This window comes from Hyperolius riggenbachi, chromosome 10 (genome assembly GCF_040937935.1).
Source record: "Hyperolius riggenbachi isolate aHypRig1 chromosome 10, aHypRig1.pri, whole genome shotgun sequence".
Taxonomy (NCBI): Eukaryota; Metazoa; Chordata; class Amphibia; order Anura; family Hyperoliidae; genus Hyperolius; species Hyperolius riggenbachi.
This window is the reverse complement of record NC_090655.1, coordinates 79,594,531-79,621,840: the sequence shown is the minus strand read 5'-3', so window position 1 is coordinate 79,621,840 and position 27,310 is coordinate 79,594,531. Positions and strand designations below refer to the sequence as shown.

At 42.9% G+C, this 27,310-nt stretch overlaps 1 long non-coding RNA gene across 2 annotated transcripts; it reads right to left on the bottom strand.

Moving 5' to 3' along the window:
* Window positions 1-236: 236 nt before the first annotated feature.
* On the bottom strand, window positions 237-26,204 carry LOC137533806 (uncharacterized). 2 transcript variants are annotated; one of them, XR_011024220.1, is made up of 3 exons: window positions 26,125-26,204; window positions 23,746-23,875; window positions 237-463 (listed from the first exon to the last, which is right to left on the bottom strand). It is a non-coding gene; the product is annotated as an uncharacterized lncRNA (long non-coding RNA). The 2 variants fall into 2 exon arrangements; XR_011024221.1 differs by having other exon boundaries at window positions 25,854-26,161.
* Window positions 26,205-27,310: the final 1,106 nt, after the last annotated feature.

Below are 27,310 nucleotides of genomic sequence, written 5' to 3'. Positions count from 1 at the left end.
GCTCATAAATAAAATATATTGACTGTCTTTACTACAGTCGTTGTGTGTCTACTTGGAGGAGGTAAGTCCACCACTACCTCCTCTATTTACCAAGAATTTGGTTTTTAAGCTCATGTAGCTTCCTTTTATCCTTTTGGCGCCTCTGTTCTAAGTGCTGCAGAAGATGTCACTGTTGTATAAATAATAGTAGTTAGAATGAGACCTACGGTAGTTAGAATGAGACAATGCTACTTTTTTATTTTTTAGAGTACAGTGGGAGAGAGATGGAGGAACAGGATAAGTGGGCTGATTGCAAGCATTGTTATCTATATCCACTGGCCTCTGCAGCATATGTACCTTTCAAGAAAGTGGAACACCCCTTTAATCATCCATATCTGTGTGACTTTTTTTCATTTCCTTTTTCATTGTGTAGATATCCATGTAGGGATGATCACGGGTCCTATACTGAAGTCTGTTATGAAATCTAGGGATGATTTGAATGAATACCAGTGAGTGGTTATTTATTCGTTTACTAAGCAACTACTTCATTAGCGGTTATTTGTCTAAATCTTTTGTGAAATGCATAGAAATAGGTCATTTTTTTTTTGTGTAACTTTAATTTCTGTTTACAGCACGTTCTGCACATTATAATAACTAGATTTACTCTTTAAGCAACCCCCATGAGATGGCTTGGACAGCCTATGTACCACACAGAGGCATTGCCACTCCATGTAGCACCTTGACTGTGAAGTCAGCCTGCAGCAGTTGATGGTGAATCTGAGACTGTGGCCCACCAACAGGATTGCATGAGAGACTTTAACGCTGTACATATAGACTGTTCCCAGGATGACAACTTAAATTAAAGGGAACCAGGCACCACTTTTCATTTCCTGGTTTCTAACAGCTATAGGAGCTGCCATGTTCACCCCTCCCCTTCTAACTGCCCATTATTTATCCACAGGAAAGGTGTGAAGAAAGCATCAGTGACTTCTGTAAACACTTTAAAGCAGAATTTGCTCACTGCTAATGTGTGCAACAAAACAATCATATCAGTCATTTATGCCTGTAACTTCTGTGGGTTGGGCAGGCCTAGGTAGTAGAAGGAAGTAGGGTAATACATGTCTCTGCTAAACTTTTAAATGTAAAAAGAAGAGGTAAAATTGATTTTTTTTAATCAATGAGTCACTTCGTTGGCATGCATATTTAATGTGCTATTGAGATGGCCTGGTTGCTAAAAATGGTGCTCGGTTCACTTTAACACCAGCAACACCTGTTCTTTCCAAGTAAACTAGTGGAGCAAGGCTCTCTCTTTATACCAAGAAAGAACGTTCAGTAATCTCAGGGAGTTCTAATGTGTATGAGAAGAAAGCAACTTCAGGGATTGTCAACTCCTAAACTGTCCATAAAATACACTTCGGCAATATTATCAACTGATCCTATAATGATAAAGTTCAGAGAATGCTGATTTTGGTTTCAGAGGAGCTATACTGAGAAGAATAATATGCAAATCACCACACAATCCTCATGTATGAGGTGGGAGACCCTCCCCTTTGATCGTCCAAAGTTTCCTATTAAGCCCTGAATATGTTTGATGGCCTTACTGGCCAATTGGGAGGCTCAGCAGCACAACTTACCGTTATTTACAATACTTCCACTTTGCATTGTTACGTCTACTTTAGGCTCTGGGAATGTAGTTTGCACTGGAGGTGATCTCTGATCATGTTGTTTTTTTATCACATACTCTGTCTATTTCCTGGGTCTGCTTCATTTTTTTCTATCATGAAGCAGCCATTTTCTGAGCCTTTTATTTCCCAGAGAAAATGTGAGGACTCATGAGGTCAATAGAAACTGAGCTTGTGTAAAACGTGTCTCATGAAGGGTATGTTTCTTCCTGTCCATAAACCACAAATTCTCCTTCTCATGTCTTCAGTGTGATATGGGAGGACAAGCCTCAAAATGTCATGTATGAAACCTATTGTGCCCGAAGAACAGTACAAAGGACCTACACAGTGAACCAAGTGACTCCTCAGAATGGGTGACATATTTGTGATAGAATGTTTTCAGTTTACAAAATGGAGGTGGTAAAATTGGTCAGTGATTAGCCAGTTATAAATGAGTGTGTACCAGGCTTTAAACCAAAGCTGGATTAAAATGGAATTCAAGAATCAGTCTGTCCTAGAGATAGTCAGTGAGATGCAAATAATCCTTGCTTGCATGGTCATTTATTGCAAATTGTATGCTGCTTGCATCTGAGCCAGCCAAACTCTCTTCCAGCTGACTTTGGCACAGTTTCAAGCTGCAACTACACAGAGCATTGGCTTTTTAGTAGGAGGGCTTTTCGGTCTCTTTAAGTCCTCTATACTTTCCTAGTAGTTTTGGATTTACCCTGAGCTGCTTAGGTATTCTGTTGTTCTGGTCCAAGCCCCTATCCCATAGAGCCATACTTATTCCTGTCATGCATTTTAGGAGCTAGATCTACAGATAAGAATGAGACAAAAACTCAAAAGTTTGGTGGTAGGCTTGATTTTTTAAGCCACCCTAGTTAGCTGACTCCTGGGATTTGTCCAACCTTGATTTGAAAGTATCAAGGATACCCTCGTTAAACCTCTTGTCCAGGAAAAAGTTTTATTGACCCGATGGGTCACTCATCTTCCCACTTTATTAACATAATATTTCCAAATGTTTAAAAGTGGTTAAATGCCTTTCATTTTTGGAAACAAGCAGTGGTACATAACCACATTTAAAGAAGGGTAGGGACACCGCTACCTTCCCTGTGCTCTAATGACAATCTATTGAAGCACCCACTGTGAGCCGGACACCCCACACTGCCCGCATTTTGCAGTCCTCCTATAATATCCGGAGGCAGGAATTATAACTTTGTGGGGTTTAGTGCTTCCCGGTATGCTTCTTTATGGTAGACTTCGTAGCTTCGTAACTTAAAGTAGGCTCCATAGCGTAAAACCATAATTTTTTAATATAAAGGTAAGTTAAAACATTGCCCTTTTCAACGAGCAGTTAATAGGCTATGAAAACACCCTCAAACTCTCACAACTGCTTGCTGCTGCCTGGCAACTGCTCACTGGTGCCTGGCAACTGCTCACTGCTGCCTGGCAACTGTTTGCTGCTGCTTGATAACTGCTCACTGAGAGCACAGTTCAGCCGCCTGTGGAAAAGGGCCCTTAGATAAACAACTAGAATCACCATACATATCTGAGAATGCACAATTACTTCCCATAAACTGGCTATTTCTCTGTCACCTCAATCTCAGGCTGCATAAATACTGTTGCTACAGATCTGAAGAGAATGTTGCACTTTGATGTATTTGTAAATATTGTATATAAAATAAAATGTTTTTTATTCCTAAATATTGCGTTTCTATTGTTTTCAAAGAAAGAGAGGACTATGGATGGTCAATGGAATGCTAATCATTGGTCCATTTTCAACATGCATACTTTTCCATACAAAATGTGTGTAATCCTGCATCAATCGAATTCCACCTTGGTAGGACCACCTCATTGATCATCCTTAGAGAGGGACCTTTCAAACACGCAATCAAATTGAATGATAAAAGAATAACTTAAAAATGTGCATTAACTGCTCACTGCTGCCTGCTAACTGCTCACTGCTGCCTGGTAACCTGCTTGCTGAGGACTCCGTTCAACTGCTCATGGAAAAGAGACCTTAAAGGGGCACTATGGCGAAAAATTGTAACATTTTAAATATGTACAAACACAGACAAATTAGAAGTACGTTTTTCCCAGAGTAAAATGAGTCATAAATTACTTTTCTCCTATGTTGCTGTCACTTACAGTAGGTAGTAGAAATCTGACAGAAGTGACACAAGTCTATCTCTTCAAAGGGGGATTCTCAGGGATTTATTTATTTTCAAAAGCACTTAGGCTACGTTCACACTGGGATGTTGCGTTTTGATGCGACGTTAAAGTCGCAACGCTAACTAACAACGCAACGTCCCAAAAATGTCAAAACGCAACTCTATGGCCTGTTATCGTCGCATACAGTAGTCATACAGGCAATGAAAAGTATGCTTCCAGGTCATTACTGAGCATGTGCAAACAATCCACCGCAGTTAATAACATGTATAACGCACAGCATGCAGCACTTGCTAATAATGCTACACGTTACACACAGTCAGATGCAACGTGTGCACTGTGAATGTTGCACAGACTTAGTACTGCTGTGCGTTAGTCCACGATAAAACTTTTTCTAACGTGCGACTTTAACGTCGCATTGTGAAAGAGAACTAAGTGAAGAGTTAGAGTTGCTCTGTACAACTGCCAAAAAACTGTGTAGGGAGCAGGGAAGCTGGCCAGCATCATTGTTTAAATCCTTTTTAGGGAATATCTTTATAAAGAATAAAAGCCTTGCTGAAAATCCCCTATGAAGAGATGGACTAGTCCAAAACCTGTCACTTCTGGCAGATTTCTACTACCTACTGTGCTGTCACAACAGCCTCCTTTAATGTTATTTAACATTATTTATATTCTTTGTATTAGTATATTCCAGTCCCCCTGCAAGATTTAGTTATTTAGCATTTCCCAACTGTAACTCCCTGCTCAACAGCCTTGTCTAGATGTTTCTGCAACAGTTGAGTTCAGTTAGTGAGGAGATCCTGCTGTGCTTGTAGTCGCATCATATTTTTACCTATGAATATGCTCTAAAAAACATCTTGGAGCTAGTCTACTTTAGGGGACCCACCGCAAATCCCCATAGAGAAGTTGAGCTGCGCTGAAAACAGAAAGAATTTCCGCTTTCAGCTCGTACAAAACCCCTTAAGTCATATATGTACGGATAGCTGAGAATCAGCTCTAACGAATGGTGCCACTTTCGGTGGGGAAAAAACGAAACTCACTCTGTACGAGGCGCCGAACGCCCGCTATCGCGGCTCTATCGGCCATCTTACTTCTGTGCTGGTAATATTTTTCTCTCTCCTCATTGGAGGGATTGTTAGCTGGGGGCGTGCCAGAACAAAACAAGCAGCTACCGGCTACAGTTCCCGGCCAGGCAGGTAGTTGCCATGCTGTGGATGTATGGACACTGCAGCCCGCTGCTCATTGTGGCTCTCACTATTCGTGTCAGTTCTCATATAACTATGCTGCTGACAGTGTAGTATTGTTATACTGCTTTATGTAAACAAGTATATCCAGCTCGGGGAATAGTCAACTTTAGGGGACCCACCTTAGACAAATTTACCTCAGTGATATACCATTACAAAGCTCAGAAACAGTTCGTGGACCAATGGGAGCTAGTCTACATGTAGTCACGCCCCCCCAGCACCAGCATTTCTCCAATCAGGATGAAGCACACATCAAAGCAAATGGCTGCTACAAACGGAAGCGCGGCGTTTCGGGGCTATTTATTTCTCCACTATGTATCACAGCCTGAAAAGGTTAAGATATTTCGATAGAGGAGATCCCGAGCTTTCTAACGATATAGCACATGTGGGGGTAGTGGCTGCGGGAAGGCGGACATTCGTTGCAGTATACACGGAGGTCAATTTGTCTATGGGGATTTGCGGTGGGTCCCCTAAAGTAGACTAGCTCCAACATCTTTGTATGCTTTCAACGCAAGTAAAGATACTACAGATTATACTTGGAGTCATTATTTCATCGAGTAAACTGCCTGTGGAGGTTTCTAAATCAGTGTGGAGTTATACTGCTATACAGACTGGGTCTTCTGGAGTATGCCTCACACATAAAGCGGGAATTCGAAACAGAACAGTAAAAATATGATATCTGCAAGAAGGTAATGGGATTTCCTGTCATTTCATCAGTAAAGGACTGATCTGCAATACGATAAAGGATTACCTAGCTACACCTCAAACACAAATCTACAAAGAGTAAATAGACGTTCAGCAAAAAAGTACAAGAATTGCCTGTCTGCCTTCCTACAGTGAATACAGTGAGTACAGACTGCTTCAGAAATTGTTCATTTCTTCTGTTTGGGACTATCGCTATTAAGTTTAAAAAAAAATAAAAAAAAAATCACCCAGTGATAAGATTCATAAGCATCATATCTGCAACCATAGAGCATGTCTATTTCTATGCATTCTATTAACATGGAAGATGAATTAATGCTCGGTCAAGATGATTCAGATAAACATGTTGTACTACCTGAGAGACCAAGGCGGTCAATACATCTTTCTCTAAAGGCAAGAGAGAGGTATGAAGCAGAAAGTGAAAGAATGTCCCATAGTCTGTCTGAATTGTGGATAAAAATGCTGCAACACATATCTGATATTGAGAAGACTGGCAGTAATGGAGAGCAATTAAACAATGCACTTACAAGACTTAAGAAGACATATGAAAATTACAGGAAACTCTCTGAAAAATATTCTTCCTTTCTATCACAAGTTAGTACAGAACAAGCGTCAAAAGAGTTGAATGACTTTACCACTGCTGATCAACAGAGACATGTTGCGTTTATGGAAGCGAAGTTACAGTTAGAGAATAGGATAGCAAATTTGATCGAAACTACATCCTGTACCTCTATTTCTTCTAGACACTCAAAAAAACCGTCAGTGCAAGCAACCTCTCACAGATTTACTAGATCAAGCAAATCGCTGCAGTCACTCTCCCAGAGGTCAGCATTAAGCATTCAGTTAGTCAAAGCCCGTGCAGAAGCAGAGGCTGCGAAAGCACAATCTTATTGCTTTGAACAAGAATCGACTCTTAAAGCGGACGCAGCACGCAAACAGGCGGACGCAGCACGCAAACAGGCAGAAGCACAGGCAGAAGCAACACGTGTGCAGGCAGAAGCACAGGCAGAAGCAACACGTTTGCAGGCAGAAGCACAGGCAGAAGCAACACATGTACAGGCAGAGACAGAGGCCCAGTTAGAACTTCTGCAAAAGAAAAGAGAAGAAGCAGCAGCTCTAGCAAGGTTAAAGGTCTTCGAACAAGCTGTGGAAGAGGAAGAATGAATGAATTACCCTAACCTAAAGTCTGCTGACGATCCTGCTAAACGAACTTTGCAATTTGTTCTGAACCAGAACAATGGATATACTCCCCTACATACAGCTGAAGTCTCTGCACCTACCTGTTCAGCAAGTAATCAGCCAGAATGCATATCGTTAAAACATGAATCTCAGTTTAACACTGTACCTTTGAAGGATTCTACTATGCTGTCCAACACTACAAGTCCAAGAGAACAAATCTATACACCTTGTCAGACCTCAGCAAGATATAATCACAAAGAAATATCACAACCAATTGGAACAAATCCCATGAATCTCATAACACAGTCTTTTTCAAGCTCCCATGCTCCAAACATCACACAGATCAAACCCTCGCCTGGAGTAAACGCATCTGCATCTCCATTCTCTACATCACCACTGGAACAGCACAAGCCACATACTGTCTGCAGTGGTGACGCATTTCCACGTACAGAAATAAAATCAGAAAAGTCTGAAATGGAAGAAGTTGGCAAGTATATGATTCGCCGAGAGCTTCTTAACTCTGGACTAACGAAATTTGATGATCAACCAGAAAACTACAGAGGTTGGCGAGCTACATTCAAGACTATAATCCAGAACCTGGAGATTGAACCTATAGGAGAACTTGACCTACTTATCAAATGGTTGGGACCGCAGTCATCAGAACAAGTTAAAAGACTGAAATCTGTTCATTGCGATGATCCAGCAACTGGTCTTAACATAGTTTGGGAGAGATTAGAGAGAGTTTATGGATGTTCTGAAGCTATTGAGCTTGCTTTATTCAAGAGACTTTGAAACTTCCCAAAACTGTCTAACAAGGACAACCACAAGTTTCAAGAATTAAGCGACCTTCTTCTTGAAGTAGAAAGAGCCAAGGCAGACCCACACCTTCCAGGTCTTGTCTACTTGGATACAGCTCATGGTGTAAACCCAATTGTACAGAAGTTGCCACCGAATATTCAGAGTGAATGGGCAAAGAAAGGATCTAAATATAAACAGGACTATAAAGTATCCTTTCCACCTTTTTCTTTTTTCTCCAAATTCATTAGAGACATAGCTACTGCAAAGAATGACCCAAGCTTTTTATTTTTTGATACTACAGTTCTTCCTTCAACATCTTTAAATTGCAATACTCAAGGCAAGTTTAAGGACTCACGGAACTCTATCTATGTCAAGAATACTGGAATCTTCTCAAGTTCTCAAGACTCTGATTTTAAACCACAGCAAGTCAAGGAAAATGATCCTAGGTATCAATGTTCTATTCATAACAAGCCACACCCTCTTAGAAATTGTCGTGTGTTTAAACAAATGCCCTTTGAAGAGCGCAAATCTTTCCTCAGAGAACACGATATTTGTTATAGATGTTGTGCATCTACAGACCACTTTGCTAAAGACTGTAAAGTTCCTGTCAAATGTTTTGACTGCAACAGTGATAAACACATGACGGCTTATCATCCTAGTTCTCCCAAAGAAGTGCTTCAAACTGCTCAAGCCTCAAAGACCACACCAAGTTATGGCGGGGAGAGTACTGAGGAAATGACAGCATCTGTATCCACAAAATGTACTGAGGTATGTGAAGAAGGATTCCACAGAAAGTCATGCAGTAAAATATGTCTGGTCAAGGTATATCCAGAAGGACGACCACAGAGCGCAGTGAAGATGTATGCTATCCTTGACGACCAGAGCAATCGTTCATTAGCAAGTCCAGAATTCTTCAACGTGTTCAATATTCAAGGAGAAACATGGCCCTATACTTTACGAACTTGCTCAGGCCTGGTTAAGGTATCTGGAAGAAGAGCACATGGTTTTGTGGTAGCATCTGAGTATGGAAACACAGAATTTTCACTTCCAACACTTATCGAATGTGATCAGTTGCCAAACCTCGAGAAGAGATCCCTACACCAGAAGCGGCTCTTTTTCATCCTCATATGAAACACATAGCCAGTTACATTCCACCGCTTGATGATGATGCAAAGATTCTCCTTCTTTTAGGCAGAGATATCCCAAGAGTCCATAAGGTGCGACAACAATGCAATGGACCAAATGATGCCCCTTATGCACAGAAATTAGATTTTGGATGGGTCATAATAGGAGATGTTTACTTAAATACATTTCAAGAGTCTTATGATGTGTTCTCATGCAAGACCAGCATCAGAGAATCTGAATGCACCTTTCATTCACTTAAACATCCTTTTAACTTTCAAGTTCAGGAGAGTTTCAGTTTAAAGACTTCATGCGATGTACAAAAGCAAATCAGTTGTAAGAACAGTTCTCATCAAGACTTTGGTGACACTATATTCCAAATAACTCGTGATGACAATAAGACAGTTCCTTCCATTGAGGATAAAGAGTTCATAAACATCTTGAATAATGAATTCTTCAAGGATGAAACTAACAGTTGGGTAGCTCCTTTACCATTTCGTTCACCAAGAATTAGACTTCCAAATAACAAGAAACAAGCTATTTCTAGGCTAACTTCACTTAAAAAAATTCTGAAGAACAAACCCGATATGAATGATCACTTTATAAAGGCAATCACTAGTGATGATGGAAAGGTTCGCAAGGTGAAAGTGAAGACAGCAAGAAATGGTAGTGTTAAGACTTTGTTTAGACTAGAGATGGGACGACGAATCCGGCGAATCCACGAATCCCTCGAATATTGGGAAATATTCGAGATTCGTGGATTCGAATCCCGACGCCATTTTCCACTTTACGAATCCGCCGAATCCCGACGCTGCATCGCCGCGCATCCGCCGCTCGCACTCGTCCTCCTCCGACCCGCGCCTCCTCCGACCGCCCCGCGCCTCCTCCGCCCGGCCGCCCGCATACTTTGTATCAACTCACCCGTCCAGTGGAGCGCAGACAGAGCGGCAGACCTCTCGCTGACTTCCTGGTTCCCTCTAGTGACGGCTTTTACAATGACGTCATCAGTAAAAGCCGGTCCGGCCACTAGAGGGAACCGAGAAGGAAGGACGAGGTCTGCCGCTCTGTCTGCGCTCCACTGGACATGTAAGTTGATACTTATGCAGGGGTGAGCGAGGAGGCACAGGGGACGGAGGAGGCCATGGGGGTGAGCGACACCTACCTACCTACCTACCTACCTACCACTTTACCTACCTACCTGCCACTATACCTACCTAAAGGCCCCCTATACGTACCTACCTACCTACCTACCGGGCACTATACCTACCTACCTACAGGCCCCTATACCTACCTAAAGGCCCCCTATACTACCTACCTACCACTATACCTACCTACCTACAGGCCCCTATACCTACCTAAAGGCCCCCTATATGTACCTACCTACCTAAAGGCCCCTATACCTACCTAAAGGCCTCTATACCTACCTACCTAAAGGCCCCCTATACGTGCCTACCTACCTAAAGGCCCCTATACCTACCTACCTAAAGGCCCCTATACCTACCTACCTATTTACCTACCTATACTTAAGGCCTTATACCCTGCTACCTATACTGAAGGTCCCTTTAACTACCTACCTACCTACAGGACACTATACCTACCTACCTACCGGCCACTATACCTACCTACCTACCTACAGGCCACTATACCTACCTAAAGGCCCCCTATACGTACGTACCTACCTACCTACCTACCTACCTAAAGGCCCCTATACCTACCTTCCTACCTAAAGGCCCCTATACTTACCTACCTACCTACCTAAAGGCCCCTATACCTACCTACAGGCCTCTATACCTACCTACCTACTTAAAGGCCCCCTATACGTGCCTACCTACCTAAAGGCCCCTATACCTACCTACCTAAAGGCCCCTATACCTACCTACCTACATACCTACCTATACTTAAGGCCCTATACCCTGCTACATATACTGAAGGTCCCTTTAACTACCTACCTACCTACAGGACACTATACCTACCTACCTACCGGCCACTATACTTACCTACCTACCTACAGGCCACTATACCTACCTAAAGGCCCCCTATACGTACCTACCTACCTACCTAAAGGCCCCTATACCTACCTACCTAAAGGCCCCTATACCTACCTACCTACATACCTACCTATACTTAAGGCCCTATACCCTGCTACCTATACTGAAGGTCCCTTTACCTACCTAAAGGCCCCTATACCTACCTACATACCTACCTATACTTAAGGCCTCTATATACCCTGTTAACTATACTGAAGGCCCTATACCCTGCTACCTATACTGAAGGTCCCTTTACCTACCTAAAGGCCCCTATACCTACCTACATACCTACCTATACTTAAGGCCTCTATATACCCTGCTACCTATACTGAAGGCCCATATACCCTGCTACCTATACTGAAGGCCCCTATACCCTGCTACCTATACTGAAGGCCTATATACCCTGCTACCTATACTGAAAGCCCATATACCCTGCTACCTATACTGAAGGCCCATATACCCTGCTACCTATACTGAAGGCCCATATACCCTGCTACCTATACTGAAGGCCCATATACCCTGCTACCTATCAGAGGCGGGACAAGGTCCTCCAGCACCCAAGGCTGAGACACCAAAGTGCGCCCCTCCATCCCTCCCCCCCCAGCCATCACACACTGATTGCTATTAGACTAAGAGGTGCCACAGGGCCCACAACCTCCCCAACACCTTAATATCTAGTTATCTGGCTTGCAGTCACTGCTATGTATCCCCTTGTCTTATTTCTTTCTGCTTCAAACACAATTAGGAATGACAGCTAAATGAATTGTGCGCCCCCTCCTACACTGCGCCCTGAGGCTGGAGCCTCTCCAGCCTATGCCTCGGCCCGGCCCTGCTACCTATACTGAAGGCACATATACCTTGCTACCTATACTGAAGGCCTATATACCCTGCTACCTATACTGAAGGCACATATACCCTGCTATCTATACTGAAGGCCCCTATACCCTGCTACCTATACTGAAGACCCATATACCCTGCTACCTATACTGAAGGCCCATATACCCTGCTACCTATACTGAAGGCACATATACCCTGCTACCTATACTGAAGGCACATATACCCTGCTACCTATACTGAAGGCACATATACCCTGCTACCTATACTGAAGGCCTATATACCCTGCTACCTATACTGAAGGCCCATATACCTTGCTACCTATACTGAAAGCTACCAATATTGAAGGCACCCATACCTAGCTAGCTATACTGAAGGCACCTTTACCTCGCTACCTATACTGCGGGCAACTATACCACGGATCGCACAATTCGTATGTGCAGGATTCGTTAGATTCGGGATTCGAAAGGTTCGAGATATTCGAGAACCTTTTTAGATTCGGATCCGGATTCGGATTCGAAGAAATTGTGGATTCGTCCCATCCCTAGTTTAGACCCATCACGGAGACAGTCTTACTCTTGCCTTCAAATGAAGATGTCTTATCTACTCGATCCAAGGGAACAGCCTGATATGCCTTCGAGTCTACTGAGTTACATCCTTTCTCCAGTGATGGAAGATTCTTCAAAGATCTGCATTCAAGAATTAATGTTTATGTTTTATGTTTTCTCTCTTCTCTACAAGTCTTAATTATACTTATAGTTTTCAATGTTAAATTGTATTATATATAGTGGTATCTACCGATACCAAGCGGGGAGTGTGCTGTCACAACAGCCTCCTTTAATGTTATTTAACATTATTTATATTCTTTGTATTAGTATATTCCAGTCCCCCTGCAAGATTTAGTTATTTAGCATTTCCCAACTGTAACTCCCTGCTCAACAGCCTTGTCTAGATGTTTCTGCAACAGTTGAGTTCAGTTAGTGAGGAGATCCTGCTGTGCTTGTAGTCGCATCATATTTTTACCTATGAATATGCTCTAAAAAACATCTTTGTATGCTTTCAACGCAAGTAAAGATACTACAGATTATACTTGGAGTCATTATTTCATCGAGTAAACTGCCTGTGGAGGTTTCTAAATCAGTGTGGAGTTATACTGCTATACAGACTGGGGCGCTAGTCTACTTTAGGGGACCCACCGCAAATCCCCATAGACACTTTCAGCTGGGCTGCAAAACGGAACAAATGGCTTCCGTTTGCTTGTTGAAACCCCCACAAGCCATATACCCATGGATAGGTAAGCATGCCCTGTAACGAATTGGGAGGTTTTCGGTAACAGAAAGTTTAAATTGGCCGTGTAGGAGCCACCGAACGGCCTAAATCTCGGTTCCGTCGGCCATCTTAATTCTGCTGTGCAGGTCTCTTTCTTCCTCCTCATTGGAGGGTTTGTTAGCTGGCACGCCCCCACCTAACAATCCCTCCAATGAGGAGGAAGAAACAACCTGCAGAGCAAAACCAAGATGGCCGACGGACCCGAAATTGCGGTCGTTCCGAGGCTCCTACACAGTCAGTTCAAACTTTTTTTTTTACCGAAACCCGCAAAATTCGTTAGAGGACATGCGTAGCTACCCGGGGATATAAGGCTTGTGGGGGTTTCATCAAGCAAACGGAAGCCATTTGTTCCGTTTTGCAGCCCAGCTGAAAGTGTCTATGGGGATTTGCGGTGGGTCCCCTAAAGTAGACTAGCGCCCAGACTGGGTCTTCTGGAGTATGCCTCACACATAAAGCGGGAATTCGAAACAGAACACCTACTGTAAGTGACAGCAACCTGGGAGAAGAGTAATTTATGGCTCATTTTACTCTGGAAAAAAATGTACTTCTTATTTGTAGATGTTTACACATATTTTAAATTTTAAAATTTTTCGCAATAGTGCCCCTTTAAAGGACAACTGAAGTGAGAAGTATATAAAGGTGCGTACACACATGCGACTATAGTCGTTTGTAACGATCGTTCCCCGATCTTTACCAACGACGATCGTTACAAAAAACGAACCACCGACTATTAAGGCAAACGACGAACGAGCCAAATCGCTACAAAAGAAAGTTCTGTCTCGGCGGATTTTAACCAACGACGATCGTTTGCAAAAGTAGTAAATCGTTGGAAACGGTTGTTCGTACTAGGCTTGACATGCGCATTTCACTATTTCTCTGTGAAACTTCTTATTTTTATGCGCAGGCGCAATAGTTGCTTTACGTGGTGTAACGTTTGTTCTAACGATCAGATCGTTACACACCTTTTAAAACTATCTTTACTTAGGTCGTTCTTTCATCAATTAAAAGTTCATTCGTCGTTCTCAACGAACGATCGTTGTCGCATGTGTGTACGTAGCATAAGGCTCCATATTTATTTCTTTTTAAGCAATACCATTTGCCTTTGCTATCCTGCTGATCCACTGCCTCTAATGCTTTAAGCCACAGACCCTGAACAAGCATTCAGCAGATCAGGTGTTTCTGACATTATTGTCAGATCTGGCAAGATTAGCCGCATGCTTGTTTCTGATGTGATTCAGATACTACAGCAGCCAAATAGATTAGCAGGGCTGCCAGGTAACTGGTATTGTTTAAAGGAAATAAATATGGCAGCCTCCATATTCTTCTCATTTCACTTGTCCTTTAACCACCCTGGCGTTCTGATTAAATCGCCAGGGTGGCTGCGGGAGGGTTTTTTTTAAATTAAAAAAAAACTATTTCATGCAGCCAACTGAAAGTTGGCTGCATGAAAGCCCACTAGAGGGCGCTCCGGAGGCGATCTTCCGATCGCCTCCGGCGCCCAGAATAAACAAGGAAGGCCGCAATGAGCGGCCTTCCTTGTTTCGCTTATATCGTCGCCATAGCGACGAGCGGAGTGACGTCATCGACGTCAGCCGACGTCCTGACGTCAGCCGCCTCCGATCCAGCCCTTAGCGCTGGCCGGAACTTTTTGTTCCGGCTACGCTGGGCTCAGGCGGCTAGGGGGGCCCTCTTTCGCCGCTGCTCGCGGCGAATCGCCGCAGAGCGGCGGCGATCAGGCAGCACACGCGGCTGGCAAAGTGCCGGCTGCGTGTGCTGCTTTTTATTTCGTTAAAATCGGCCCAGCAGGGCCTGAGCGGCAGCCGCTGGCGGTGTTGGACGAGCTGAGCTCGTCCAGACCGCTCAGCTGGTTAAAGGATGCCATACACGTTGATTTGTCCTGTCGAAATCAGGCCAATTCCATGAATCTAATGGTATCTGCTAAAAACTGATGCAGTGAGCAGAACGATCGATCATTTTTCAGCCAAAAGCATTTGAATTGGTTGATTGCTCCAGATGGAAAATATCGATCATTCGGCCGAGGGTTGAGAACGGCAGCAGATCGACGGCCCTTAGCATTGCTCTGGATTGAACAGTGCAGCGCTGCAGTTTGATAGATTTTTTTTTTATTTCATACTGAACTCTATTAAAAATCTGTTCCTAGTGTGTGGAACAGATCAGATAGACCCCAGTCCAATTTGATCTGAGAGGGATCTATCTGATGGTTGAATCTGGTGGTCATCTATAAGTATATGGCTACCTTAACACAAGGCTGGGATTCACTTTATTTCTGAAATGGGGCCATAGGCATGATGTCATCCATAACGCCCCTCCTGCATATCACCTGTCTTTTTTAGTAAAGTGACAATTGTGGGACAGTGTGTAAAGGTCCCTCTCCAATCATTATCTGATCAGAGAGAGGATTTATCTGCCCCCACCGATGTTGAGGCTGTGTGTTGATTGCCCCCACACACTGCACAAAGATTTTCAATCCATTTCAGCATGAAATCTTTAAAATTCTGTGTGCCGTCCAGGGTCTCCCTCCCCCCCCCCCCCCCCCCCCCCCGGTTCTCACCGGTCCTCTTCACTTCCTGACCCCGAGCGGAGCGCCCCTGTGTAGTGTAATGCAGGGAACATACACCTGCAGGCAGTAGTGTAGCTAAGGAGCTATGGGCCCCGGTGCAAGTTTTTCATTGCCCCCCCGCCAAGCACTCTATACATAACAATTGATACGGCGTACAAACACCTGCCAAGGACAACCACAGTGTCAGAGATGCAAGAAGGGCATGGGGAACAGATTGTTAATGATTATTATTATTGAAAGCATCTATAGAAGTGACCATTTCAAGCACAAGACCAATAAAGAACTAATATTGTGTTCGAGGGAGGGCTCTACAGGGCCCCTCTGACCCAAGGGCCATGGCATGGTAAAGACCTCTGCACCCCTTATTGCTACTCCACTGCTAGCAGGTTTCTGTGACCACTAAAGGCCCATAAAGTGTGCATTACATCACACTGGGGACAGGAAGTAAAGAAGACACCGGGGACTAGTATAAACCAGCAGAGATCGGGCAATGCGGTGGATAGGTAAGTTTACCTTCTCGTGCATCAAATAATCGAATGCCAATTGCGACACACACCCGATCTGCTGCCGGTCAACTGGAATTTTCCACTCAGAACGAGAGACCCAATCAAGCAATTGTGGACGGAAATCGATTGGTCGATTGAGCAGGCCAAATGCTGCTTGGATTTCCCAATGATTTGATCAGATTTGCCTGTATATTGACAGGAGAAATAGACCAGTGTATGGCCTTCAAGGTACAAAGTATCAACAGAGAGTAACAGAATGTCTAGCTCTGTCAGGGCCTGATAATCTCAGCAGTGGTGGAAGACGTGGCTTTGCTGGGAGCATAGAGTCTAAGTAGCTATGGTATTTGTCTTCATCAGAATATCCCATAAGATGCGGTAGGCTTCTACCATAGTAGGTAACAACAGACTGTCTTGCTACACATTAAAACCAGGTCGTGATTTAGAGCCCCAGGATCACCCCCATGAGTGACAAGAAGAATAGGAGAGCAAATACTGCAGTGTGGTGAAGACACATCCAGGATCAGAATAAATGGACTGGTATCTGAAAGGACAAGGTCGAGGAGTTGGCCGGGGAAGGACTGCCAAGGGCCAAGTTAATAGGGTAAGGTTGTGGCTCACGACTGGCAGGAAATGGGTTGAGATCTGGCCAGACAAGTTGGTAGAGCAAGGTCAGGGATACTGGCTGTGTCTTGCCTGATGGGTTAGCAGTAAGGGCTCATTTACACCTAGGGCGTTTGAGCGCCGGCGATTAAAAAAAACGCCCTAAAATCGCTAGTGCAATGAATTCTTACGGGATAGTTAATTCAGCACATTTTGTCTGCTTACCACTCAGTGAAAGCGCTGCATGTACCATGTTTATGACATTTTTGCTACAATGGAAGGTATAGAAAGAGCGCAAAAACGCTCACAAAATCACTTTGTGTGGCGATCGCGTTCGCGCTTTTAAGAATAAATACATTGTATTTGTTCTTTTCCGAGTCAAAGGGTTCACTTCACTGAAAAAAATAGAATCGTTCTGCAAAAGCGCTTTGAAAAGCGATGTAAACAAAATTGTAGTGCGCAGTTAAGCATCGGGAGGGGGAAAAAATCACTCACAAAATCGCTTGTTTGCGATTTCGATTTTAGATGTGAACAAAGCCTAAAGGGTAGCACAGGAGCAGACTGGAGTTTGGACTCATTTATAATAACACCAATGTTTTGCTGTATATAATTATTCAGGACTACAAAGACATTTAAAACAAAAGTGGTGTTTGTTAAGAAATAATTTAAAATCATCTAGCCAATTTTCTGAGGAAAAGTAATTGAAATCCTGCATTTAGAAGGCTATTATAAGATAAAAGCTTCGAAAACTCTGCATCATATGGTCACAATCACTGCAGTGGGTGCAGCAGTCGTTTCTTAAAAAGGGTCATAACCACAGCTACACTGCTGGTGGTCTAGTGTGCAACATAAAAACAAAACACATCAAGTTGGAATGTATATTTAGCAACAACAGTCTATTATGTGTATATGTATTAGGTAAGATGTATTACTAGCTATGACCACAGGGTGGCAGTGTGTGTTTAGTAGCAGTGGTATGCCTACATTCTGTGTCTGTAAACACACTCTGAAGTTGTGAATAAACTTGTTTCTATTCTTGGTGTGTACAGTATTAGCCAAGAGAGCAATTAGCCATGACACTGATTAATATCTGTTTCTCCTGCATTCTACATTGCTGTGCACAGAGAAGCTAGTTGATAATAGCCTTCGCACATGGGGGCAGATATTTGTGTTTGTATAACCAAGGATTATGGGTCAGTTAACATTGCCCATGACTCCACTCTTAGCTGAATGTTTCTAGATATTATCCAATGTGCTTGAAGATTTCTGTGCAAGATGAGATTAAAAGTGGCCATACATCTGGCTTGGTGGCCGATCGACCAACCGGTTTGATTATAATCAGAATCGGATGAAAATCAGTGGAGGGGGTAAGTGCATGCTGGACGGACAATGCCACCAATTTCGGGCTGAAATTGATCGCATGTATCGGTCGGACATGCTGGACGACGGTATCAGGAAGAGCGACGAAACCCACGGCGCTGCTCCCACAATGTATAAATGTGTATGTAATGTGCGCTTTTATACATTTGTGTTGCGTTGTCCACCCGTCTTATGAATCCCTGCTTTTCTGTTAGCCGTGTACGACGTCACATACCACTCTGGCAGCGTGTATGCAGCTATGGAAGAGCGGAGGATTCAGAAGACAGACAAGCAGCTGTGACACGGTACAGGCAATGTATAAATGCACACATTACATACACATTTATACATTAGGTCAACAGTGGTGTGGGAGTGGGCTTGGCCGATTCCCACGAGATTCCATGCTGAAATTGATTGGGAATCGGCCTGTGGTGTATGGGCAGCTGAAAGATTTCTCTCTAATCAGATTCAATTAGTGAGATTAGTCTCTTCGATTCGGCCATACTCTAGTGACCACACATGACCTCACTTCCCTGTTGACCCACTGTATCAAATTTACTCATAAATGGCTTGCCTGTTGTGAATGCACAGCAAACACGACATGCAGATACATGGCATTTTTATACCAGTTGTAGAACACCTTTGGTTTTCTAACTGCAGCAGAATAGATTATGCTACATTTATGAAACAGCAATACAACACAAACATGGTTCAAATATGGCTACAGCCAAGTAGAAGAGGCTGCACTAAAAAGATAATAATCTATAATAATAATCTGAACATCTGTATATCGCTTTTCTCCTGTCTGACTCAAAGCGCTCAACAGCTGCAGCCACTGGGCCGCACTCAAGAGGTCACCCTGCAGTTTTAGGGAGTCTTGCCTTGAACCCCTTACTGAATAGGTACTGATCCTAGCCAGGATTAAAACCCTGGTCTCCCAATGCAAAGCAGTGCCCTTAACTAGTACACTATCCAGCTCCTGAGCTTATAGGGCAGGGCAGTTTCTAGGCTAAATTGCACCCAGGGCAATACAGCCACAGGTCACAAGTCGAGCTGCCTACTTAATAGTGACCAGCAGCTCATTCAGAAGTAAGCAGAGACCAGGAAAACACACAGGCCAAGAGAGCTTGGAAAGCCGACTCCTCCATGGTGGCCGCGCACTGACAGCCTGCAGTACCGCTACAGGACGTCAGGTGTCATCACGCGGTGGTGACGTGATGATGACTTGACATTGGACGGCACGTTAAAAAAGGGCGTCGGGAAAAAAGGGCGCAGGGTTTTAAACGATAAGCATGAATAACGTTTAAAAAAAATGTGCTATATTTCGTTTAAAAATAATGTTTTATAAAGTTATAAATCATTAAATAATGTGTATGAAATCGGCAATTGTAAAAACGTTAATCTTCCCTGTTTAAAAAGTGAAATGTATAATAACGTTTTATAAAAGATTAATAAGAATTTTACTAAAACTATACCTAACCCTACTCTCACACAGAACCCTCCCTGTACCTACCCCTAACCCCTAGACCCTCCCTGGTGGTGCCTAAACCTAAGACCCCCCTGGTGGTGCCTAAACCTAAGACCCCCCTGGTGGTGCCTAAACCTAAGACCCCCCCCCCTGGTGGTGCCTAACCCTAAGACCCCCCTGGTGGTGCCTAAACCTGAGACCCCCCCTGGTGGTGCCTAAACCTAATGCTGGGAATACACGGTTCGTTTTTGCCTTCGTTTAAACCTTCGATTCGTTCGGTAAACGAATCGAGTGTTGAAAACGTATGTGAAAATAGTCATAATCTCATTATAGTTTCGATTAATAGACCCCAAAAACGAACGACTAGTGATCGAACATGTTTGATATTATCTCTCTTTATCCATCTAATCGAGCCATTGGTAGGCTTGATGGCTGTTCAGATCGATTATATATTCGTTTATGCTAGTCCGTCCCTGTAAAAAGGGATTTTCATTTCGTTTCTTTGCAGCCTTCGATCATTGGAAAAACGAAACCATCAGAATCGAAAAAAAAAACGAAACAGTGGGTGGTGATATTAACCGTATGATCAATTATTTCGGGATCGAAAAGGACAAAAGGCACAATCGAAACGAAGGTTTAAACGAAGGCAAAAACGAACCGTGTATTCCCAGCATTAGACCCCTCCTGGTGGTGCCTAACCCTAAGACCCCCCTGGTGGTGCCTAAACCTAAAACCCCCCTGGTGGTGCCTAAACCTAAGACCCCCCTGGTGGTGCCTAAACCTAAGACCCCCCTGGTGGTGACTAAACCTAAGACCCCCCCTGTGATATGCATTAACAACGTTTTAAAAAAATATTGTGCTGTTTTTCGTTTAAAAATGTTTTAAAATAATATTGTACTGTTTTTCATTTAAAAATAATGTTTAAAAAATTATAAATCATTAAATAATGTGTAATCATGAGAAGCAGTTATAAAACATTAAAAGTCTCCGGGCGCCGCTTGTGAAACGTTATTTTTCTCCGGCGCCCTTTTTTCCTGTCGGGCACCCATTAAACGATATTTATTATGGGAGTGAATGGCGGCGCCCTTTTTGTCCACCTGCCTCATGCGCCCAAATTTCCTGCCTCTGTCGCAGGGCGCCTAGGAGGACTCAAGGAAGGTGATCACGCTGGTGTTCTTCTTTCTTCTTCCATTTGATTTCACCGTGCGTCTCCAGCTCCCTAGTGCCTAGCAATGATATCCTTCTGCATGCGCCCCCCTTCTTCTACTTCTCGGTCTGCACCCAGGGCGGTCGCCACGCCCACACTGCCCAAGTAACGGCCCTGTTAAAGGGAACCTGAAGTGAGAGAGATCTGGAGGTTGACATTTACTTTATTTTTAAGTGTGGCTGGATGGTGTAATGGTTAAGGGCTCTGCCTCTGACGCAGGAGACCAGAGTTCGAATCTCGGCTCTGCCTGATCAGTAAGCCAGCACCTATTCAGCAGGAGACCTTAGGCAAGTCTCCCTAACACTGCTACTGCCTATAGAGCGCGTCCTAGTGGCTGCAGCTCTGGTGCTTTGAGTCCACCAGGAGAAAAGCGAGATATAAGTGTTTGTCTTTGTCTTTAAACATTGGAAAATGCCTGAGACCCTGAACAAGCATGTAGATCAGGTGCGCTGACTGACGTCTGACAAGATTCAGACACTACTGCAGCAAAAGATCAGCAGGAATGTCAGGCAATTGGTATTGTTTAAAAGTAAAGTATTGTTTAAAAGTAAATAAATACGGTAGCCTCCATGTGCCTCTCATTTTCTTTAAAGAGGAACTGTGGTGAAAATAACGTAATAGCTCTGATCTACTGATGTATTTAAATGGATGAGCCTGGGCCCCTGTGCGCCTCAGGGCCTCCCTGCCATTTCAGGTACTGCAGGGGCAAATGTTACGCCCTTGTGAAAAAGTACTGTCAAAATGATGCTGAGTATTTTCTTGCTTGCTGGTGGCTTAAAAGGCATTTTATTGATAAGGTGTGAAAATATCACTTAGGAGAAAAAGTGAATTGAATAGGGGGCCCAAGTCTACTTTTTACTGATAGTAGTGAAGTAATAATAGTAAGATTGTGAAATTTCTTGAAAACAAAGCGACCTTTGGCCTACCTGAAACAAAGCAGTGTACATCTCAGGAGAAATAGACTGATAAAGGTAAACACTTTCACAATGAGACACGAATTTCCAAAAAAACAATCATCTGACCAAGTGTTTCATAAGACCCATCTCAGGATAATATTATTAAAGGCTATGAAGTAATGCAGCTGTGTGAAACACCAAAGGACTAAAGACAGAGACACTTAAAAGTAGAAAGTGATGATTGTAGTCAGGGTCGGGCAGAGGCGAGAGAGGCTCCAGCCTCAGGGCGCAGTGTAGGAGGAAACGCACAACTCACTCAGGTATCATTCCCCTACTGTGTTTGTAGCAGAGAGAAATAAGAAAAGGGGATACATGGCAGTGACTGCAAGCCAGATAACTAGAGATTAGGGTGTTGGGGGCCCTGGGACGCCTCTTACTCTAATAGTAATCAGTGTGTGATGAATGGGGGGGGCACTTTGGTGTCTCAGCCTTGGGTGCTGGAGGACCTTGTCCCGGCTCTGATTGTAGTGCATTATAAGGGGTCCAATCATCAAATACTGGTATTATTCATATGATAGATTTATACAGTGTCATCTCCTTTCGTGGTGCTTTATAATCATGGTCATTTATACAAATACAGTTACGCACCAATGCTTATACAGATAACATGTATTCACATAGAGGGGGAGGTGTGTGATAATTCAAAAAGGTCCGAAACATGTCAGCTGGTGATATGTGTTGACTTTTGGATACGTCCACAAATAAAATATAGGATCTTAGGAGCATCGTGCGGACCATTTTTCGTCTTCAAGTATTCTCTAGGATTAGCTATCCTGGTCTGGCACTGCTCTTTCTGGGGTGAGCGGTTTCCACCACTCTCTTTGAATTCAAAAAGTATAAGGCCAGAAAATGAACAAGAAGTCCCATCAACACATTCAACTACAAGTCCCAAAATTCCCATAGGTTTACAGCGGACTACTAGATGAACAACAAGTTCCAGAAGTCCCAATAACCTTTTTACCTCCCCCGCCAATAAAGTTACCATTTTTATAGTCTGTAAGTGTAAAATATAAAATCTAGATTTAGTTATTTTTATAAAAATTGCTGTGCAAAATGCAGTCAGCTACTTACTCATTTACCAATATAAATTCTAAAGAACTGAAAAATGCACCCTGTATGTATTTAGGGAGTTTAGCCTGTTTACTTCCGCCTCATCTGTGACTGTGACTGATGAATGAAGTTGTAATTTAATCTCTCCCCTGCGTAACATGACTGCCATGGCACAGATAACAGATAAGCTCATTTGAAAGCACATGATGTTAACAATATGGCTGCTTCCATGAATCAGAAAGTAAAAACAATGCAGATTTATTTTTGGATTTGTATCAGCTGTAACAATGCAATGTTTTTTCTTTAAAGGTTATTATGCTGCTGCGTATCTTTTAGAGCAGAGAGGAGTACTGAGTTCAGCACCGCTTCAAGCATATTTTTGTACAACAGGAAAACATATTTTTGGCCCAGTGATTGAGATTCAGCCAAGACGTGTCTCCCGTAATCCACGTTCCAAGCTTTCTGCATGTGACTTGCAGCCCTTTATTCTCTGCTATTGGAGGAAAAAGTAAAAGTATTTATTTTTCTGCCGGGTTTCAGTTACACACCTTCCTAGTAATTAATTAACTTCTTAATGAGCAACTTCTAGGGTCATTAGCCATCAGGAATCTATAAAGGAGATTTATATAGCAACCCACGTAGAGTGATTTAACCCTACCATGTTTTATAGGCACATCAATAGCACACACCTTTAGTGAGTATGTAGAACTCACTAAAGTCTGGCCATTCTGCATTTAGAAACCCTAAGATGGCGAATGTTACAAATTGAACATTCAGAATCAGGCTTGTGAGAAACACTACTCTCAGACCCATGCTACACATACAGTAGATTTTCCGGTACAGACTAGCACCGCCACAACAAATTGTGCCCCGCCAGAAGCATTAAATTAACTAAAAATGACATAGCTGTGTAGCAAAGAAATTAATCTAACAAATTGTGTCAAGAAAGTTGTAAAAAAAAACAAAAAACATACTTGCGGAGAACGAGCCAAAGCCCCGGAATGTAGCAGTCCCGTCTGCAGTGGCCATTTTGCCTCGTCCTGCAGAGCTGTTCCTGGCTTCTGATTGGCTCCTTTCTAGCGGAGGGGGGGAAATAATCTTCTCCTAGCAAAGTATATAACACTCATTTTAAAGCGGAATGAAACCTAGCATTTCTTCTTTGCTTTAATAGATTATTTACAGCATATTATATGCAACCAGCATTTTTTTTTTTACTAGAACAGCATTCAAAGGGTTACACACAGGACTTAAAAGTTCAGTGCAGAGAAATCTGGACGCATCCCAAGTTGTAGATAATGTTATCTTATGTTTAATTGTATCAAGTGAGGAATGTAAATAAACTCTTCTCCGACACTGCCCCTGAACAAAGTCAGACAATTTAGAAAGCATTTCTGCTTGTTAGAACATAAATAAAGCAGTTATAAATAAAATGCAAAGTCAGCTTTCAGAGGAAAAAAGTGTACTTTGGGAACGTATAATTTCTAAATGAATACTAATACTTATGCACAAAAGCAAATATGATAACCGTATGGCATATAAAAAGTAGGAAAACATGTTTTTATTGAATATTATGTCAGGGTTTTATTCCGCTTTAAGTTTTTTTTTTATATTATATTATAATATTTATCTTTATTATTTAATTATTAATTTGCATTATTTGAACCGTGTCCATGTATAAGCTTGCTTTGCTCGCTGGGCTGCGGGCTCGGTCCTCGGTTTGTTTGAACAACTTTTTATTCTAACTCCATGCCCTTTTGGATAGCGGAGATTGCACACGAGGGACCATATGCAATTCCCTTTTTCTCCCGCGTTTTCTCCTATTAGATAATTTTTCACCTTCTATTTAAAAAAAATTTCCAGCACCTTTCAACTGAAAAGTACTGAAAAGTTGTTGATAAAGTACTATCAAAAATATTTTGAGTATTTTCTTGCTTTCTGGTGCTTCAAAATGCATTTTACTGACAAGTTTAAAAATATCACTAAGGAGAAAACTCAGGAGAAAAAGATGATTGCATTAGGCTGCTTACACACCAAGACGTTACAGGCGCACGTTAGTGCGCCTGTAACGCTCCCCCAACGCAGTGGGGGGCGGAGAGGAGGCGGGGAGAGCCAGCTACAGTAGCCGCGCACATGGCTACTTAATATTCACTGCACTGGCGGGCGCTGATTGGCCGGCGGGACCACGTGATGCAGAGTGTCTCGCTCCGCATCACGTGGTCCCGCTGGCCAATCAGCGCCACTCTGGGAGACATTATAGGACTCGAGCCGCCTAACGCGGCTCACTCTACCGTCGGCTCTTGCAGCACCATACGTTGTGTTAGGTGCACGTTATGCGACCTTAACGTGGCACCTAATGCAACGTCTTGGTGTGCAAGAAGCCTAAGGGCACAGATGCTATATGCAATTCACTTCTTCACCTGAGTTTTCTCCTAGGTGATATTTTCACAACTTGTAAATAAAATGCCCTTTACACCATCAGCAAGCAAATAATACTCAAAATCATTTTACAGTACTTTTTCGCCTACTTTTGGTACTTTTTCCATTGCAAAGTGCTAAAAAGTTAATTTAAATTGAAGATGAAAAATTATCCTGAGAAAACATATGGCCCCAGGAACCCCTGCCTGCTCGCGGGTTGCCCCAACCCGAGTTTCCAGTCTACTGTGCATGCGTAGCCAATGATCCTGCTCCCTTTACCAGGAGCATTTTGGGCATACAAAGTAGCAATTTTCCTATACTGCATATGCCCAGAAAACAGCAGTGCATGGGGGCGCGACAAGAAGGCGCATGGCTGGCCAGCTATCAGGGGGTCTCGGAAGGATGGCCCGGACACAGGATGACTGCAGAAAGCCCCAGGTAAGTTAAACTTTTCTTGTAACTTCAGATTTCCTTTAATACCACCTTTACAGACTACAAAATGATAGGGTTGCCCCTTGGGATGTATTGGCAGTGCTAGGAAATTATACTTTCTTTTGTTACCCTCAGTGGCTCAGTCTATTTTCATTTCCCAATTCTTAATAAATTCTGTGCCACATTTCTCTGGTTAATTCTGACATTGACTAGATTGCACTAGCTAAATACTCACTAAATATGACTAGTCTGCTATGCTGCATTCCTGTGAAACCATTACTTTGACATTCCTGGCCATACAGGGTTGTCTGGGACCTCTATTTTGGCTGTATGTAATCACAACCTGATATTCAGAGCACAATGAACAGGCTGTCACTTCTGTCAGTCTTCTGTACTATCATCATTTGGTGGAAATGTTCTTACATCAACTAAAATAATTACACAGAATATTCATGAACTGAAATTCAATGTTTGGTTAGGGTACAAATTCAGATTACACTGCTAACCTGCCGCTAGTATAATGCCTGACATACATCTTAGGCCTCTTTTTCACAGGCAGTTGAAATGTGTGCTCAGCAAGCAGTTGCCAGGCAACAATGAGCAGTTACCAGGCAGCAGTGACCAGTTGTGAGAGTTTGAGAGGCATTTCACTGCCTATCAACTGCCCATGGAAAAGGGGCCTTATGCTACGTACACACATGCGACAACGATCGTTCGTTGAGAACGACGAACGAACTTTTAATTGATGAAAGAACGACCTAAGTAAAGTTAGTTTTAAATTGTGTGTAACGATCTGATCGTTAGAACGAACATTACATCACGTAAAGCAACTATTGCGCTTGCGCATAAAAATGAGAAGTTTCATGGAGAAATAGCGAAATGCGCATGTCAAGCCTAGTACGAACGACCGTTTCCAACGATGTACTACTTTTGCAAACGATCGTCGTTGGTAAAAATCCGCCAAGCTAGATCGTTCGTTTTTAACGATCTAGCTCGTCCGTCGTTAGACTTAATGATCATTGGTTGCTTTTTTTTTAAACGATCGTCGTTTCAAACGATCGGGGAACGATCGTTTCAAACGACTATAGTCGCATGTGTGTACACACCTTTAGAAGTGCAATGCTTGATTTTTCAAAGACGTGGAGAAACAGTCAAAATATACAACAGTCTGAAAGAAGCATTGCATAACACAAGGGGCCATTCACTTTTTTACCTGAGTTTTCTTCTAGGAGATTATTTTTCATCTTCCATCAAAATAACTTTCCAGTAGTTTTCAACTAAAAAAAAGTACCAAAAAGAACATCATAAAGTACTATCAAAATTATTTTGAGTATTTTCTTCCTTTCTGGTGGATTAAAAGGCATTTTATTGACAAGTTTAAAAATATCTAGCAAGGAAATGAACAGCGCTACTTAAAAACAGGCAAGTGTCTACCTGCAAAAGAGTGCAAGCCCCACTTGTGGGATATAATACACACCGAGCATACACATGACCTGTCTACCACTGGAGGAGAATGTTAGTTTCCTGTAACAGCTTGCATGCAACCTATTAAGTACTTGTCCCTCCCACTGCGAAGAAGTCAATCCTCCATGGGAGGGGCCTAACACTAACTAAATCCTAACCTATGTATATGCATAGCCTGGGTGCGGCTAATCAAATAAAATCGAAAATTGAAAATTGCGCAAAAGGTGG